The sequence below is a fragment of the Podarcis pityusensis genome (genome assembly GCF_964106645.2).
Source record: "Podarcis pityusensis genome assembly, chromosome: 8".
Taxonomy (NCBI): Eukaryota; Metazoa; Chordata; class Lepidosauria; order Squamata; family Lacertidae; genus Podarcis; species Podarcis pityusensis.
The window spans coordinates 13,344,112-13,361,636 of NC_138033.1; the positions used below are offsets into that span (position 1 = coordinate 13,344,112).

The window sequence follows — 17,525 nt, forward strand, 5'->3', positions numbered from 1 at the left end:
TACTTTATCATTCAGCTGGAGCCACCTTATTATTACTGAAAAACTCTGACCACATGTGCACAGCATTCAAATCATCAGTTTGGTTGGAGGAGCTGGGAGACAGCAACAGAGGCTCACCCCGTAGTGTAGATTTGAACTGCAGACCTTGTGATCAGCAAATCAAAGAGGCTCAGTGGTTTAGGCCACAGCACCACCTGCATTCCTTTGGGTATCAAACCAACATGCACACCTAGGTCCCACTGCTCCATGTTTACCCAACATTTTCATGTCAGATCTAAAGGGCAGCATCCCACCCAAAGAATTAAGGGCTGCAAAATGCCTGAAGTGTGCCCTTAACCCAAGAATGCCACAGAATGCCTAATCTTTTTCTCCCCAGCCTCTTCACCTGCCTAGATGCAGCTGAAGCCAGTGGCACCAATTTCTGTCTACTTTCTGTAGCTCTCATTCTCATCAGCTATGTTCTTACTTATTTCCTCTGGAGCGAAAATAAAAAAAGACACCCAGAAATAGAATATCCTTCACTTCCAGATACATATCCTTATGTCTTACTTGCCTGCACCTGAAAGGATTGATTCAGTGTCCCTATTCTTTTTCTGTGTGGATGCACTAACAGCTTTGGGGCTAATTTGGAGCTGAAGCAACAACGTCTCTTCCTCAAGCGGCCTTTGCACATGGCCTGGTGCCTCCCACTCAACTGGTTCAGAGAATGACCATGTTTGTGCAGCTCTCTAATGGAAGAAGATCCATGGCCATTGCTGGCTCCAATCGAGACCTTCCTCATAGTTGTGTGAGTGGCTGATTCATACCTGGCAATCACTCAGTCATTGGCACATTCGACTCCTGAGGTCTCACGCTGTGGAAACTATGGCTGAGACAGCAGGATCGTTATACTGGTTAAAACCTCCATTGCATCCACATGTAACCCTAGCCCATTCCATTCTTTCCAGCCTTGCTCAAATGGATCTAGTATCCAGTGTTTTCCTGAAGGAGCATCTCCACCCCCATCATTCAGTCCAGACACTAAGATCTAGCTCTGAGGGCCTTCTCACTACTCTGAGAAATGAGGTTAGAGGGAACTAGGCAGAGGGCCTTCTTGGTAGTGGTGCCCACACTGTGGAACAACCTCCCATCAGATGTCATGAAGATAAGTAACTATTGAACCTTTAGAAAACATCTGATGGCAGCCCTGTATAGGGAGGTTTCTAATGTTTGATGTTTTATTATGTTTCTGTATATGCTTGAAGGCGCTCAGAGTGACTAGGGAGGATACAGGGCACATACATGCAGAAGAGAGCAGAAATTCTCTTGCACAACTGTAAATCCTTGCACTAATGGTCTGAGCTAGCCAGATACTGCTCATTTTCACAGAATTTAAGGAACTTTATTACATTCCTTTTACATAATAAATATGCTTTTTGAGCAAGAGGTACACAATTTGTCCTGGACTGCATCCCAGTGGTGGAGAGATCCAGATGCAACTGGGGTGAAGCCATGAATGAACTTTTTTACTTTTCTTCAGAAGGGTATTTTATATACACATCTTGATCTGAATTCTTCTTCTGGACAAGCAAGTGGCATTAAGAGAGTTAAAGGACACAGACCAGGCATGCAAAACACCAAGGAAGGGTTCAGAGTGGGGAGAGTGAGAGATATGGACCCTCTCACTTTTCCAGCAACATAAAAGGGAAAGAGAGAGGGAGGGAGGGAGGGAGGGAAGGAGGGAGTCTACGTGGCAAATCTGATGACTAGGTCTTTCCCCCCTGTCTGAGTAGCAATGTTACCTATATTAAGATCTCCTTTAAAATCAACACACTGGGTTTCATTCTCAAGGCAGTTGATGGTTGTCTCACTTTTACACTTTGTGGTTCCAAAGGAGAAGCAGGATGGGCACTGCAGATCATTTTCAGCCAGCATGTTGCGATCAGGAACTGCCAAAGTCAAAAGTATAGTGAGCATATTAATGGTTTTACCATTGTATGTGTGTTATATTATTGTTTTTCATCCAAAGGCCTTAAAGTTTTGGTGGGGCATCTGCAAGTTTTATTGGCTGAAAAGATGGTCTGGGTTCAGGATTGACATTGCGACAGATTCTGAAGAGAGCCCAGGTTGGAAATGGAACCCATCCCTTCTCAGGCAGAGACATAGCTGCCCAGTAGGTCCCTCTTTTTCACAGTTTCTCCTCATGCCTGCTTCTTCATCCTGCCTGCCTCTCTACCCCTTGAGAGCCCCTAATAGTCCTCAGCTGCTCAACCCAACTAGTAGCCATCTGGAGCTGTCTCATCCCATTGGCCAAATCCAATGCACAGCCATAGCATGTTAAGGATTCTAAAATGATGCAGAAACTTACGGCTGATTGTTGCATTGTGATCTACTCCCAGTATAAAAAAACTGGCAGTGATCTACCCATTATCATTGGAGGGAAGAGGAGCATCCGTGGGGTGGGAGGATTGCCCAAACTGTTGAGCATTTTTTTTAGGATGGAAGTGCCCAGAGTTCTTGAGCTTTTTGGGGGGAGGATTGCACAGAGTTTTTTAGCTTTCTCAAGTTGTTTTAGCATAGCCATTATAGGTCAATCTAGTCTTGTTGAAGTTAAATCTGCACTTCGGAGGTAATGCTGCGATTAGGAGCAAAAGATGGATCATTATTATAATCAACATTATTATTATTTGGTTATGCCACTTGCTTAATGAGACACAGAGGAGGAGGTGATAGTGATTTAAAACTTTAAAATTAAAATGGGTTCAATTTAAGAAGCATTTTAATAGAATAAATTGAAATGAAATGAGTAAAACACTGATTAATTAAAACTCTTGAAGCCATTGGCCAGAATACTGGTTTAATCATTTCCAAGAGGTGGGGAGGTGAACCCTCCCTTTCCCACGACCCACTTTTCCTCCTATCCAGACTCTCCCTTAAATACAATTTCTTCCCACTGCTTGGTCACAAGCGTAGATCTGGGCACAATTAAACTGTGGAATTTTCTACAAGAGGTAGTGAAGGCCACCAATCTGAATGGCTTTAAAGGAAGATTCAACATATTGATGGAGAATAAGACCCTCAGGGGCTACTAAGCATGATGGCTATGTACTATATCCAATATCAAAAGTAGCATATTTCCTCGATCAGTTGCTGGAATCCACAGTCAGCCAGAGTGTTGCTGCTGTGCTGAGGTCCTGATTTCGTGCTTCCCATAGTCATTGTGTTGGCCAGTATGAGGACAGGATCCAGGACTACGGATGAACCAATCTATCAAATTCATTTGCTCTTAATTTCCAATTTTTCTAATTTAATTATTTATCTGCAGCCACTTCCTCCAAGAAGCTCAAGGTTGTATACATGGTTTCCCCCTCTCCATTTCATCCTTACAAGATTCCTGTGAGGTAGGTTAAGCAGAGGGATAATGCCTGGTCCAGTGAGCTTCATGGCTGAGTGGGAATTCGAACCCTGGTCCCTGGATCCTTGTCTGACAGTCAAATCACAACAGTCAAATCTCTTAAATTCAGCAACCAAGATTTCCACAACCAACAAGTATTAGAAGGGAATATGGAACATCACCAGAAGGTTTATGTGATTTGTTCCATGGCGTAGAATTGAAGGCGTCTTTCTTTGTAAAATGTATTTAATTTCTTTGTGCTATGGCCATACTTTGACCTCTTCCCTTCCCTTTCCAGAGGAACTTTTACCCTCCATTCCAAAGCAATTATTATTCTATCCTGTTTTCTAAGACATATTTTCTCCCCCTCCCCTCTAAAGAAAAGATTGTTCACCTTCTGAGCACTTTCACTGCACTTTGAAATCATGCCCAACATTTTCATCTGGCAATCTCTTGCCTTTGGAATCCTCCCTCCCTCCCCATTTCCACACCTACCAGTCTCTGTGTGTTTATGTGCGTGTGCATATATTTTACACCCACCCATATATATGTATATCTATGAATATCTATAATTAATCTACGTATATTTATGTATGCATATCCATGACATCACAATAAATAAACTCATGACTTGACTCTCCTCTATTTCCTCTTGGTAACCCAGCAGTCCTTGCTCTCTATGATGTTGATCTACACGCCTAACTCCCCTTCCCTCCGAAGAAGCAAGTTCTCTTCAGTGTCCTCTAAAGATTATTGAATGTTCCCCATCTTACCTGGAGAAAGCAGGGACAAGACGAGGCATGCGTTCAGGAGTGCCTTCAGCATTCTAGAAAGATTAGGAGACTCAGAGCAGAGATGGATCAACAAGCGAATTGATGCAGATAGAGGCTTCCCTGGAGAGATTTAAAGGGAATGGGCTTATATCGGAGGGAACACTTGGGAACAAATAGTTCAGGGAGGTCTGGGAATGGAAGTTGTTCATTCACCAGAAAGATAAAGAGGGACATACTGAAATTCAAAGCTCGCTGTTGGAATTGTCTGTATTATTGCTCTAAAGTCTCATTAGTTGTTGATAGACACTTCTTAGATTTCTTCCTCTTAATAATAATAATAATAATTTTTAATTTTTTTACCCCACTCATCTGACTAGGTCACCCTGGCTACTCTGGGTAAGTTCAAGCATATACAGAAACATAATCAAATATCAAACCTTAAAAACCTCCCTGTGCAGGGCTGCCTTCAGATGTCTTCTCTGAACCAGTCGAGTGGCAGGCACTAGGCCTTGTGCAAAGACCACTTGAGGAAGAGACATTGTAGTTTCAGCTCCAAATTACCCCCAAAAGCTGTTAGTGCATCCACACAGAAAAAGAATGGGGGCATTGAATCAATCCCTTCAGGTGCAGGCAAGTAAGACTGAGTGAAGGATATTCTGTTTGTCAGTGGCTTTTTTATTGTTGCTCCAGAGGAAAGAAGTAAAAACAAAGCTGATGAGAATGTGAGCTACAAAAAGTAGACAGAAATTGGTCCCACTGGCTTCAGCTGCATCTAGGCAGGTGACGAGACTGGGGAGAAAAAGATTAGGCATTCTGTGGCATTCTTGGGTTAAGGGCACACTTCAGGCATTTGCCAATCCTTAATTCCTTGCAGGGGATGCTGACCTGCCATGAAAATGTTGCGTAAACATGGAGCAGTGGGACCTAGGGGTGCATGTTGGGTTGATACCCAAAGGGATGCAGATGGTGCTGTGGCCTAAACCACTGAGCATCAATGGTGTGCTGATCACAAAGTCTGTGGTTCAAATCCGCACTACGGGTGAGCTTCTGTTGCTCTGTCCCAGATCCTCCAAACCTAGAAGTTTGAAAGCATACAAGTGTGAGTAGATAAATAGGTACCACTGCTGCGGGAAGGTAAACAGTGTTTCTGTGTGCTCAGTCACTCGTCACGGTCCTCTATGCACCAGAAGCGATTTAGTCATGATGGCCACGTGGCCTATAAAGCTGTCTGCAGGCAAACACCGACTCCCTTGGCCTGAAAGTAAAGATGAGTACCATACCCGAAAGTCAAATTCAACTGGAGAGAAACATCCAGGGGTAATTTACCTTTACCATCACCTTCACCTGATACCCAAATCTCACCTAAGAAGAAGTGAGTCCTTTTCTCGCCATCCTTTCTCAGGAAGCCCCATTTTGAGGTTATAGTATACAATACGCTGTCTTGGGGAGGGCTGCTTCCATACAAGAGTTAGACAAAATCCTCACCTGCCCACATTTTCTAAATTTGCATAAATTTGGTTTCCAGTTCCTCCAGAGGATCAACTTAGCCTTCCTCCCTGCTTGCCCAGAAAATATTGGAGCCTAACTGATGATTTGAATACTGTGCACATGTGGTCAGAGTTTTTCAGTAATAATTAATAAATTGGCTCTAGTTGAATCTGATACGGTACATTGAATCTAATACAGTACTCCTCTGAGACTTTGTTGTTTTATGCAGCCAGGCTACTACAGCTCTTCAGGGTCTTTTTAGTAATCTTAATTTTTAAGTTTTTATTATTTTAAAAGCATACAATTCAGTTTTATAAGGTTGTATCTACATAGCAATTCTAAAGCAGAAACTCCTTAAAGAATCCTAAAAGGTTTTGGACAGTGAGGCAGCAAATGAGGCAGCTGGTGCATGAATTGGTGCAGGGCAGCAGAGAAGGTGTCAACTCCCCCTGGTAGGGATACTGCAGGGCCACGTAGAGCTCCAAATGAGCAACTTGTTCCAAGAAGGCTGCCAAGTCAATTGAGGCCATCTGACTATGCCCATCATGAAAACAGAACAACTACTTTAATGCTTTGGTGTTTCTGCTGCAAGCACTGAGTTTTTGAAGAGCTTGTGATTATATTTCTAAATCTCTTTCCACAATGGCTAAGATGGCCAACCATATTCTTCAGTGCCTGACTGTAGCCCTCATCTGCTACAGACATGTGCACAAACTGCTAATACTATCACATTCTAGGTCGATGGGAAGTTGCTTGGTCCTTGATGGATAAAGGTATATTCTGAGCCCGTTCCTCTGTCTTTCCTCTTACTTGATATGGGGTCTTACTAAATTGGAAGGAGCGATATACTTTTTTTGTTCTTTCAGGCCACTAATCAAAGTGCAATGAGAGCCTCAAGGTACTGCTCAGGTGACGGCTTAGCTGGCAAAGCTAGACATAACTCAAGACTGTTGAAAGGTGCCAGGGACACACTGCCAGGCACTGAGAGCTAATTAAACCATTTTATGGAACTTAGGAACTTTTATGAACCTTATTCTAATTGTGTCTGATTGCTGGGACAGGGAGTGATACTTTGACTCAGCTGATCTGTTTGGTGATGACTGTCCTTAGCCACATTGTCTTGAACTGAACCCAGCTAGTTGTTTATACCTGATTCAGATCCCATCCTCCATTTCCAAAAGATAAGAAGAACCCTGAAATACTTCAGCAGCCTTCTTGGAGCAGCTGATCAAATTTTCAAGGGTACAGGACTATCATGTGAGGAGGACAGTAGCTCACTCCCATTGTGGCCTCAAGCCTCTTTCCCCAGTTGACAGGTTAGAAGCGGCTCTGCCTGTTCTCTCTTTTTGCCTATCTTCTTCTTCTCTTTCCATTGCTTGGATGCAGAGCAATACCCTCATTTCCTGCTCATACCACAACTCAAGACATTTTTTAGCCACACAGTACAAAAGTCACAGAGGACATTCATCACTAAGCTGTCTATCTTGGGGTCCTTCTCTTCTCTTCACTTCATTGTTTATATTAGGCCTACTGAGCAATGCAACTCCTTCCTTGATAGCCATAGGTGCTTCTCAAGTTTCCACCCCATCCCTCACCAATAAATATATTTGGCTGGATGGATTGTCCTGGAGAAGATAGTTTAATTTATCTTATTTATTTTTGCTTGAGTTTAATAAAGTTAAAGAAGACAGAAAAGTATGCTATTTAATTACTCCATAATTTCATAAATATTTTACCTGAGATAGTTGAAAGGAGGGGTAAAACCATGCTTAGTGCAGTTCAGAAGCTATGTGCTGTATAGTATTTTATGCAGTTCATAGTTCAGTCATGGAACTCACTTCCATAGGAGGCAGTATTGGCCACCAGCTTAGATAACTTAAAAAGAAGATTAGACATGTCTATGTTCTACCTGCACTTTCAAAGGAAGTTTGGTTCCTTGATAGAGAAAGATGCTTCTCATGTTTCTACCCCATCCCTCATCAATGAATAAATTTGGCTGGATGGGTTGGAGGCGGTTTACGGATTTCAGCACACTCCAATGCACTGTTGGTGGACATAGTAACCATTTATTGTTATGCCTGTCTACCTAGATGTAAGTGCCACTGATTTCAATGGGTCCTATGCCCAGATAACTGAGCATAGTTTTGTCTTGTGACTTCTTCAAAGTATTGTTAGGAGTTTTGGTTTCTCTGGCACTTCCCTCTATCTCCTACAAATGCAGCCACTGTTTAAGAATCTTCTCTCACTTACACAATCACACACAAAGTTTCCTGCAGAATGTAATTATATTTGCAATCTATTTTGTCCTCATTTGGATTTTAAACTCAATCCAAGAAACCAACCTTCACTGAGTTGGTGTAAGTGTTGACTATCACTGAGGGCAGGACAGAATCCTGAGATCAATTGTCATAGTCCAATGGCTAAGGCTTTGTAAAGGAGTCCTCTCAGTTGCCGCCTTTCCAGGCTAAGTATACCCAACTCCCTCATCCATTCCACATAAGGCTTGGTTTCCAGACCCTTTATCTTTTTAGTAGCCCTTCTCTGCACACATTTCAGCTTGTAAATATCCTTCTTAGATTGCAGGGTCCAAAACTTGGCACAGCATTCCAGGTGTGGAATGACCTAGTCAGAATCGAGCAGTATTAATAGTTCCCTTGACCTGGACACTCTAGAAATCAGTTATAGCATAGGAGACTAATTTTTTAAAAAAAATATGCATACACTTTATAAAATTAAGTCATTAAGATTCTTATTCACCACCAGAACCACAAACTCCATGGCCCTAGTAAAGTACTAATGTGGGATGCAGGACACAGAGAATTTTCCAAATTAACCACGTGGCTTGACGTGAACAACATCATAGGCCCAGAGCAGGCAGGGTTTAGGCCAGGGAAATCCACTTTACATAACTGTATAGTGTTGTCCTATTTAACTCACAGCACCATAAAGAAGGCCTATATGTGGCCTATCTAAATCTTAAGGCTGCTTTTGATTCAGACAATAGGGGGCTGTTATGGTCCAACTGGAGTCATTGGGCCTAAATCCTAGGTTACTTTACCTGATTAAAAAGCTTTACTCAAATAATACCTGTCGTATAAGAATAACCCCAGGGGACGAGGTGCAGACCCTGTTGTTATAAATCAAGGTGTGAAAAAGGGCAGTGTTCTTGTTCCCTCTCCTTTTAAGCTCTTCTTAAATGACCTTGCCCCATTACTGAAACTGGTGAATGCTAACCGCCCAAAACTCAATGCATCAAAAGTCCCCATTCTCCTATATGCAGATGATCTGATTCTGCTCTCATGGACAAGAATTGGCTTAAATCATTTGCTAAATGCCTGTATCTACTACTTTGGTGGGGAAAACATCCAGCAGATATTCGAATTCAACTATTTGGGAATCACTTTCCATCACAGACTCCGGTGGTCTTCACACTACGCAGGGGCGGTAAATGCCAGAAAGATGTCTATGCAGGTCATAATACGCTTCTTTGCAACAAGAGGTAACCAACACATCCCTTCTCCCCTTAAGGTTTTTAATGCCAAAGTTAGAGCTCAACTGCTCTTAGGAATTTCAATCTGGATGTCAGGGTTTACCCAGTCAGTGGAACGAGTGCAGGCAGCCTTTCTATTTAAGATTTTCACTGTCCCATGCTGTGTACCTTACGCAGCCCTATGTCTAGAGGAAGGCCAACATAAGCTAGAGACAGTTGCCTGGACGAGTTTTCTTTTATGCTGGCTAAACATTTGTTTTTCAGCAGACAAAGATACTTTACTCAGCGAAGTTCTGTCAGACTCCTTCCCTTCCCCAGGGCTACAACTGTTTTGCACAAAGATACGGCAACTTGGGCTTTCAGAGGATCTCCTGGGAGCTGTGGCTTTTCCAATCACCAAGGCCATGTTAAAAACTAGGCTGTGGGACATAGATTGCCAAGAATTAATTCCCGCTGCAGAAAAAACATCTTCCACTCTTTATTTTCGACCCTCTTGGGTGCAGGAATTTAACTTCAATTATCTACAATTTTTGCTTCACCCGCAAGAAAGAAGGGCTTTTTTTGCTGGTTAGGTTCAGTTCTAATCCTTCTAACCTCCTTTGGGGTAGGTTTGCAGGTATGGCAGAAGGAGATAGGATCTGCCCATGTGATGCTCACCTGGTGGAAACACTAGCTCACATGGTCCTTAAATGTAAAATGTATGATGATCTCCACCAAAATTTCTTAGACCAACTATGTATCCCAATATGGAAACCAGAGACAGAGGTCATACGCTTCTTATTACAAGGAAGAGGCCAGGAGCGCACCAATACAGTAGGTAAGTTCCTCTATTTGATTTTTTGCCACCAAAGTACGCTACAGGACCCTGCCCTTGCTGGAGACCCACAGAGGTGAAATAGATTGCTCGCCTCTTCTTCCCTTTGGCAAATGACTGTACTGTTGAAATGGCGATGAGATCGCACTGGCCTATTTATTCTGAATGTTTGTAAGTGATGCCAATAAAGGTTTGATGATGATGATGATGATGATGATGATGAGTGACTGGAAAACTGAACCTGAATCCTGATATTCAAGTTTCACCATGATTGCCCCAAGGGTCCTGTAACTTTCAGCCTTCCTGTCTGCTTTATATGCTTCCACATTCTGAAGTATGCATCTGAAGGAAGGCTTCGTAATTCAAAAAACTAAAACTTAATGTTTTGATTTCTGCCAATAGGCTTAAAAAGTGGCAACTTGAGGAGCACCTCACTGATCAGGTGAAATCCTTTAAATATCTAGGTTTATGCTTTTCAATTGGAATTAGCACTTTGTAAATACAATGCATTGGTTATTAATACAGTGAACTCTCTGTCAAGGTTCTGTTGGAGTAAAAGGGGTAGACAGATTTCTCCAGCCCTCAAAACTTATGAACTCAAACTCATCCCATAAATCTATTATAGTGCACAAATATGGGGATACCCTCAAAAACTGAATCTGTAAATACCATGGAATAAATATGTTTGCACTATACTTGAGCTGCTCAAAGCTTCTCCTTTTGGAAGTTGGCAGTAGTGCCCATTTGAATATAATATGGGGTGCCGAAGGTAAGCCCGGCCCTGCATAATTAATCACAGAATGCAGTGCATGCATACCATGTTAATGGAAATGCCCATCAACTTTGGGAGGGACCAGCTCCCTCAGACATTTTATGGGGGGGGGGAGTGAAGAACCCTTGCCCCCAGGAGTTGCCTCCTATGTAAATTGGTGTTTGTTCAGTGAAGGCCAGAGTGCATATCCTTTCCCTTAGGTATTGGCTAATTTTTAAAAGGGGATGGAAGTTTCAAGGAGATGCTGACTTTTAACAATAGAGAGCCCCCATCATGGGGTAAAGAAATGCTATGCATTATTGATGATTGTGATATTTCTTGGGACATTCTGTGTGAGTTAGCTATTGAGGTGGCACCTTGTCATATGAAATCTCATATGCTAAAGCATGATTTGTGTGCTCATCACACTTCTGCCTGCCTGGTGAAATGTGCTCCTTGCCAAGGCTGCCTCCTCATTCCAGGGAAGAAGCGTTGAGTGAAAATCGAAATCAGGAACAATGCGAGGGGTGAGGAATAAAGATCTCCACAGGAAACAAGGATGGAAGGAGACTAGCACCACCTCCTATTGCCTAAGAGGTCACTTAAGAGGTGACCTGATGGGGGGGGGGCAAATCTGGGCTCTGAGGAATTCAGTGCAGCTATTACTGCAACTGTGACAGCGGCAGTGGGCAAGGAATTCCAGGATCTTCTGCCCTCATGGATCCAGTGGCCTATTATGGTCACCACACCTTTCCTCGTGGATGGGACCATCCTGCACCTTGGTATGCCAAACGTCCCTTTCAGCCCCTCACCCTCACTACTTAACCAACATCACAAATACCAAATGGGGAAGAAGTTTTACAGCTCTGTGACTCCAGTGTATGAACTCTGTTATAGTTGAAGGATGCTATCACTGGACTTCCGGGGTGGCGCCATCGGCAATGGCGGGCTCCCTCTGAACTGGAGGGACTAGCTCCGCATGAAACGGGTCTTCTCCGCTATGGCGAAGCGGGGACCCTTTTAAAAATCACAGGCGGATGAAGCCTGTGACCATGGGACTCGGCGGGCACCTTTAGCACCCCCCCCCCAACTCGCAAAGGAACCCATTAACGGGCTCCGAAGTGAAGAGGGGGAAGTGGCGTGGTGCTGTGAGTCAACTGCTATTTCCGTGGAGCGAAGCCGCATAACCGTTGCCGGAGAGCGCTGCCTTTTTCCTGGGACAATTTGGACTCTAAAATAAGCACCCGTGAGTACTTAAACTTTGAACAACTGGACCTTAAATAAGGACTTGCGAGCAGAAAGGAATTGGATTTAAAAATTTATTTTCAATTTGGTACTGAACGGGAAGGTCTAAACAGGAAGTCAGCCTTCCGTTCTTTTGTAGACAGAATAAAGCAAAGATAACGTAAACTAGAGCTTAGGAAATCGCCTTTAAAGGATTGGATTTCATCATTTAAAATTGTGGAACCCCCCTTCGACAGCAGGAGAAGAAGGGGGATCTTTTTCGGACTGTTTAAAGTGAGTTTAAAGTAAAGTAACTTTCCACCGTCCTGACCCTGGAGCGGGGTGTCAGGACTGACGTTTGAAGCTCATTGACCAGAGACAAACGTTTTTGACAGATAGCTAAAGAAGAGAAACATAGTGATTCCACTGTTTCCTATCGCATTTTAAAGGAACAAATATTGACAAAATATCTCAAAAAGGAGAACTTTGTTGCAAGAACAAATAGAAGTTTTCTCCCTAGAGGGAGACTGTGAAACTGTAACTAATTCCAGGGAGCCGGCAGCTGTTACAGATTACAATCGTGGGAATAGACATTTGACCTTGCAGGACAATGTATTCAGAAGCTCTGTTGTGTGCTTTATATAAAACAAATGCCCTACTGGAACAGTTACATGAGAAGATGAATTTGATGGTGACTTCGACTAGAAATTTTGAACAGGCAGTGGGAAATTTTGAACAGACAGTGGGAAAATATGTGGAGCCCACCCAGGAATTAAATCAGGAGCGTGTCCTGACAGAACAGGCCCAACAGGAATATGAGCTTTCGGATTTGACAAATGAACATGGAAAAAGCCAGATTTGGAAAGAAAAAGTTTGGTTTGGCTTGGAAATGGGGGGCTGGATTGACCCCCCCCCCTATGCTGGGATGTTTGGACTTTTCAAATCTGGCAATGGGCCGTGAGATGTTTGGGATTGTGGGGGCTCTTAATTTTGGAGGGTTTTTGAAACATGTTTTTAAACATCACATGGAATTTAGTGTTGAATATGGAAAAGGGGCTGATCTGTCGAGAAGGGTCAAAAATATTGCCAAGCTGGAGTTACCACGAGCAGGAGACAAGGGAAAATACAGTTACAAATATGAAGAGCTGCGGAAGGGACATGGAAGAGACTTAAGGGCCTTGGATATAAGGTTGCCAGGTTAATGCGCTAGATCGATGGGATAATAAGGACTGACAAAACCTGGGACCAGGAGGATGGGACGCTGGATGAAGATTGGATCTGTTTGTATTTTTTTTATTATTTTTTTACTATTAGGACTGTTTTATAAAATTGATGAATGTTAAAAAAAATGTTGGAATGAAACTACTCGGCTTTAGCAAAGATGCTTAAAGAATTATGAAAGAATATTATGGTTATGAACAGTTGGTAAGGATAAGACTTAAGCTTTAAGTTTCAAGGTTTTTTATAAAAAGATAAGATTAAAACAGTTTAAGGTAATGTAACGACAGAATATTATGAAATATGGAAAGGATTTGCTGGGATAATTAATAACTAGGATACAAAGAAAGGGAGGAGGAGGAGGTCAAAGAAAGAAGGTAATGACAGTTGAGGATCTGAGAATAATGAATTTGTTTTTAAATGTTTTTAAATGTTTGTCGTGTATTTTTGTTTTTTTCATTTTTTTTCTTATTTTGAATTTGTAAGTGGTTTGTTTCTCTCTTTGTTTACTTTGTTAACCATTTTTATTTTGTATTTTCTTCTTTCTTTATTTTTATTTTGTAACATTTTGAAAATCTCAATAAATATCTTATAAAAAAAAAGAAGAAGGATACTATCACTGGATCCCCTACGTAGAAAAAGTTTGCTTACGTAGAGGTAAGGTGCCTGCATATTTACCCAACTACTTACTGGTTTGTCCCATCTATGAGGACTTAAGAGAAGCTTTGTTCAAATATTTAAATCTCCCAATTGAGAGATGGATTGGTATATGATTAACTTTTTATTAAGGGACAAGTCCCCTTATACCTCTGAAAAAGTGGTCTGTTCTGCCCTTACAGTGACGATTATAAGGAGAAAAGATTTTTGGGATCAGTGCTATTTTTCTAGATTTACCGGTGCCAGAGTTCACCAAGAACTTCTCCCTTGTTCACTGAGAATGGCAATGGAACCCACCTGAGAGATGATGGAGCTGAGCTCCAGTGAACTCTGTCTGAAAAAATGCCCTAAGTTAAATTCTTCAGAGGAGAAACTTCGCATCTAACGAAACATCTGATTTTAATAATGATTTTTACTGTGCAGTGTGTCCTGTTTTATATATTTTATCTTTTATAATCAGTTCAGCTAAACAAACAAATAATAACTGCATTTGTGTGTGAAAGAAACAGATCTGAGAACCAGCATTTTATTTCCCATAACCATTTATTTTCCATTGCAATGAACATAATAAAATTCAACTATTTTAAAATGATACACTACCAGGTTCTTCGTAGTTAGAATCCACAATCCCCACATTCCTGTCATGGAAATTCTACTCAGTATTGATCCAGAGCAGATCCCAACGTATAGTTAGCAGAGTAAAAACTTAAACACATTCAGGATTCCCAAAAAATAGACCAGAGGCAATTAACATTTCATCCAGCAGAGCTTTGTGGCTACTGAAGGCAAATGAGCATAATTGTCACAAATCCAATCCATTTGCAGCAGACTTAAACTTACAAGAACTTATAATAAGTTTAAACCTTAACATCCCCTTCATAGATCACTGCCTTGCCGTGGCGAAGGGGCTTGAATAACTCAGAGAAGCTATGAGCTATGCCGTGCAGGGCCACCCAAGATGGACAGGTCATAGTGGAGAGTTTTGACCAAACGTGATCCACCTGGAGCAGGAAACGGCAAGCCACTCCAGTATCCCTGCCAAGAAAACTCCATGGACAAAGACAACAGGCATATAAAAGTTATGACGCTGGAAGATGAGCCCCTCAGCTCGGAAGGCGTCCAACATGCTACTTAGGAAGAGCGGAGGACAAGTACAAGTAGATCCAGAGCTGATGAAGCGACTGGGCCAAAGCCGAAAGGACGCTCAGTTGCGGATATGCCTGGAAGCGAAAGGAAAGTCCAATGCTGTAAAGAAAAATATTGCATAGGAACCTGGAATGTAAGAACCATGAACCTTGGTAAGTTGGATGTGGTCAAAAATGAGATGGCAAGAATAAATATTGACATCCTGGGCATCAGTGAACTAAAATGGACAGGAATGGGCGAATTCAGTTCGGATGACCATCATATCTACTACTGTGGGCAAGAAACCCGTACTGGGATGCAATCTCAAAAATGATAGAATGATATTGATACGAATCCAAGGCAGACCTTTTAACATCACAGTAATCCAAGTTTATGCACCAACCACTGGTGCTGAAGAAACTGAAATTGACCAATTCTATGAAGACTTACAAGACCTTATAGAAGTGACACCAAAGAAGGATGTTCTTCTCATTATAAGGGATTGGAATGCTAAAGTAGGGAATCAAGAGATAAAAGGAACAACTGGCAAGTTTGGCCTTGGAGATCAAAACGAAGCAGGGCAAAGGCTAATAGAGTTCTGCCAAGAGAACAAGCTGGTCATCACAAACACTCTTTTCCAACAACACAAGAGACGACTCTACACATGGACATCACCAGATGGGCAGCATCGAAATCAGATTGATTATATTCTCTGCAGCCAAAGATGGAGAAGCTCTATACAGTCAGCAAAAACAAGACCTGGAGCTGACTGCGGCTCAGATCATCAGCTTCTTATAGCAAAATTCAAGCTTAAACTGAAGATAGTAGGAAAAACCACTGGGCCGGTACGATACAATCTAAGTCAAATCCCTTATGAATACACAGTGGAAGTGAGGAACAGGTTTAAGGATTTAGATTTGATGGACAGAGTGCCTGAAGAACTATGGATGGAGGCTCGTAACATTATACAGGAGGCAGCAACTAAAACCATCCCAATGAAAAGGAAATGCAAGAAAGCAAAGTGGCTGTCCAACGAGGCCTTACAAATAGCGGGGGAGAGAAGGCAAGCAAAATGCGAGGGAGATAGTGAAAGATACAGGAAATTGAATGCAGATTTCCAAAAAATAGCAAGGAGAGACAAGAAGGCCTTCTTAAACGAGCAATGCAAAGAAATAGAGGAAAACAATAGAATGGGGAAAACCAGAGATCTATTCAAGAAAATTGGAGATATGAAAGGAACATTTCGTACAAAGATTACCATAATAAAAGACAAAAGTGGAAAGGACCTAACAGAAGCAGAAGACATCAAGAAGAGGTGGCAAGAATACACAGAGGAATTATACCAGAAAGAAATGGATGCCTCATATACCCCAGGTAGTGTGGTTGCTGACCTTGAGCCTGACATCCTGGAGAGTGAAGTCAAATGGGCCTTAGAAAGCACTGCTAATAACAAAGCCAGTGGAAGTGATGATATTCCAGCTGAACTATTTAAAATTTTAAATGATGATGCTGTTAAGGTGCTACACTCAATATGCCAGCAAATTTGGAAAACTCAGCAGTGGCCAGAGGATTGGAGAAGATCAGTCTACATCCCAATCCCAAAGAAAGGCAGTGCCAAAGAATGCTCCAACTACCGCACAATTGCACTCATTTCACACGCTAGCAAGGTTATGCTTAAAATTCTACAAGGCAGGCTTAAGCAGTATGTGGAACGAGAACTCCCAGAAGTGCAAGCTGGATTTCGAAGGGGCAGAGGAACCAGAGACCAAATTGCAAACATGCTCTGGATTATGGAGAAAGCTAGAGAGTTCCAGAAAGACATCTACTTCTGCTTCATTGACTATGCAAAAGCCTTTGACTGTGTTGACCACAGCAAACTATGGCAAGTTCTTAAAGAAATGGGAGTGCCTGATCACCTCATCTGTCTCCTGAGAAATCTCTATGTGGGACAAGAAGCTACAGTTAGAACTGGATATGGAACAACTGATTGGTTCAAAATTGGGAAAGGAGTATGGCAAGGCTGTATAGTGTCTCCCTGCTTGTTTAACTTATATGCAGAATTCATCATGCGAAAGGCTGGGCTGGATGAATCCCAAGCTGGAATTAAGATCGTCGGAAGAAATATCAACAACCTCAGATATGCAGATGACACAACCTTGATGGCAGAAAGTGAGGAGGAATTAAAGAACCTTTTAATGAGGGTGAAAGAGGAGAGCGCAAAATATGGTCTGAAGCTCAACATCAAAAAAACGAAGATCATGGCAACTGGGCCCATCACCTCCTGGCAAATAGAAGGGGAAGAAATGGAGGCAGTGAGAGATTTTACTTTCTTGGGCTTCATGATCACTGAAGATGGTGACAGCAGTCACGAAATTAAAAGACGCCTGCTCCTCGGGAGAAAGGCGATGGCAAACCTAGACAGCGTCTTAAAAAGCAGAGACATCACCTTGCCAACAAAGGTCCGCATAGTTAAAGCCATGGTTTTCTCAGTAGTGATGTATAGAAGTGAGAGCTGGACCATAAAGAAGGCTGATCGCCAAAGAATTGATGCTATTGAATTATGGTGCTGGAGGAGACTCTTGAGAGTCCCATGGACTGCAAGAAGATCAAAC

At 42.2% G+C, this 17,525-nt stretch overlaps 1 long non-coding RNA gene across 1 annotated transcript in view; it reads left to right on the plus strand.

The window, feature by feature from the left end:
• LOC308484548 overlaps positions 1 to 17,525 on the plus strand; it is a 410,132-nt gene that overhangs the window by 45,482 nt on the left and 347,125 nt on the right. The window lies entirely within an intron of this gene.